At 37.8% G+C, this 2,500-nt stretch overlaps 1 protein-coding gene across 1 annotated transcript in view; it reads right to left on the reverse strand.

The window, feature by feature from the left end:
- LOC138042680 (synaptotagmin-1-like) overlaps positions 1-2,500 on the reverse strand; it is a 14,518-nt gene that overhangs the window by 11,224 nt on the left and 794 nt on the right. The window contains exon 2 of the mRNA XM_068888641.1: positions 445-610. The gene's annotated coding sequence lies outside the window, so the exon portion shown is untranslated. The remainder of the gene's footprint in view (positions 1-444; positions 611-2,500) is intronic.

The following is a 2,500-nucleotide window of genomic DNA, read 5'->3' on the forward strand; positions in this document are numbered from 1 at the left end:
CAGAGTGTGACGTTCAGGAAAAGCTATTCAGTCTATATTCAGTGAGTTTAGGTTTCGAGAGTAAAGCTTTCTTTCTTGCATGTTGAACATGCATGAAAAATATCAGTGCATTACGTGCACAAGTAATGTTCAAGAAATTGCAATTTGTATGGACGCGGTTCCATGCAATCCACAAAAATCAAATTCTCTGCAATTATATTAAGCATTTGTGTGAGATGAGATGCAGTGAAGAATTAAATACGGTGGAAGCAATCGAACGAAATTCGTGAAATAAAAGAAAGAAGATTTAAGACTTAATTTCATCCTTTCACTCTGCCAGTATATCGGTTCTGTGTTGTGCAAACCAGTTTCCGATAAAGAAACAGGTTCGATTTAATCCTTTTGGCCAGCAATAGTTGCATATTAATCTAATAAGTTGACTGTGAAATTGGAGTCTCGACTCACCTTTCTTTTCTGGAAGAAATCCACGGTTTATATAATTCTGGTTTTTTTTTTAATTCGTGAACAGTCCAGAAGGCGTGTCTATCTAAATTGTATGCTTGTAAGAGTACAGATCATTCGACTCTTCACAGCCGAAGCCCGAGTCATTTTGGAAAATAGTCGTCGACACCTGCAATAGAAGATCAAAATAAATGCGATGAAATGATTGAATGTTCTTGGAAACAGCTGTTGCGGCCACCAAGCAAAGTTCGATGCGAATACGACGACTTCACTGCTACTCCTGCACATGCGGTAACCAATAAGAGACTAGCTCGTGGGAAACAAACAATATTAATTTAAAGGATCTCTGAAAAGCACCATTTCCTCACTCTTACCTATGAAAACCCATTTTTTTAAAGCGTAAAAGCCTGGTCAAGTCTTACAATTATCGGAGGAATGAAGAGTATTTTCCCAGTAAACAATTTTCCTACTTAAACAGACGGTGCACTGAAAATCGTAACTTTCAAATTTGATGAGAAATGTTCCTGTAGTTAATTTTCCAGAACAAATCAATCGAAGCTTTCGAACATTGAAGGTGTAATGGTCAAATTTGAAAGAACTTAGTAGTTTCAATAAATTTAATAGAAAATGGGCTAACTTAAACTAAGAAACATCGTCCGGGCAGTTTGCCTTCAAGTAGAAAAGAACCTAGGGCGAATAGGGAACTCTTTGATATCAAGTTTACGTCGCCTCTAAAAAATCGATCGTATAATTACTCTTTGTCCTCTTTTTTGAAAGAAAAAAATCGAAAATATGAACGACCTGGAAAATTTGGAAACATGCGAAATCTCAGCGATATAGTGCTGAAACATATTTCATCCCTCATTGATTCGTCCATCCCTTACACTATAAGGTAACCTGCGATCAGGTGTACTTTCCTTTAGCCAGACAGAGCGCGAAAAGTTACGCGTACCTTTTCGCGTAAAGAGAAGTACGCTGATTGCAGGTTAACTATAAGGGTGTGGAGACTCATAAGAGGTCCCTGGGGATATTGGAAGGGAAAAAATTCAGGCTGGGGTCCATAACCGATTTTGTATTATTGAGGAAAGATCTTTTCGAGATTTTGAAGCAAACAAATTGCGTGAGTACATCGATGTCAGAGAAACTGACAAGTTTTTGCAATCTGCACAAATCTCACCCACTTATTTCTGTGTAAAGCTCTATGTATAAATCTCTGTTTTTTGAGACATGTTAACTCCCGCCGCGGGGTATTTGTGCTCTGATTTCCAGTAAGATCTGGGATTATATTTGCACTCATTGTGTCAGGTGGCATACAATCAGTACACAGCCCTTACTCTAGTGCCAAGCGAGAAAGAATGACTATTGTGGTAACGCAAAATTAGTAGGAAAGAGATACATCTGCAAATTTGCAGAAATGTGGTATGTCAAAAGTTTAGGAATTTTACTCTCATCAAGTCCTCATCAACATCTTTCTTTTTTGATCTCGCCAATTGATACCAAAACATGGAAAATTAAAATTCCCGACACGACTCATCGAGTCCGCCACATTAACAATAGTAAAATTAATGATAGTAATTATTACGAAGTTAGTTGACATGGTGATGGCCTCTTAACATGCACCAATGAACGCGTACATAGCGTGAAATATTCCTTATATTAGCTCCATCATCTCTTCTGGGTCCTTCTGGTGAAAGCTAGTGTAATTTTAAATCTGATGGTAAATTCTAAGGCATATTTTAGTATTCTTTCTCTGCTTTTTGCATGAATAATGATCTGTGTACTTTGCCACAAAAAGGGGCGCTCGAGTCCTAATTAGCATAATTGAACATGTGAAGCGAAACCAATGAGAACTTCACTCCACCAAAGCATTGTGGAAAAAGAGCTAATCTCTTACTGATGGTCTGCTTCAAACAGTAAAATAGGCAACTGAAGAGTGCCCGAGTTTCTTTGCAGAGTTTTTATTGTTTTTCACAAGAAGTGCAGAAAAGTTATTTAACTCAAAGGGCGCGTCGCATTTGCATGAATTATGTGAATTAAGTGTCTTGGCGGTGAATCTTCC

This window comes from Montipora capricornis, chromosome 1 (assembly GCF_036669925.1).
Source record: "Montipora capricornis isolate CH-2021 chromosome 1, ASM3666992v2, whole genome shotgun sequence".
Classification (NCBI taxonomy): Eukaryota; Metazoa; Cnidaria; class Anthozoa; order Scleractinia; family Acroporidae; genus Montipora; species Montipora capricornis.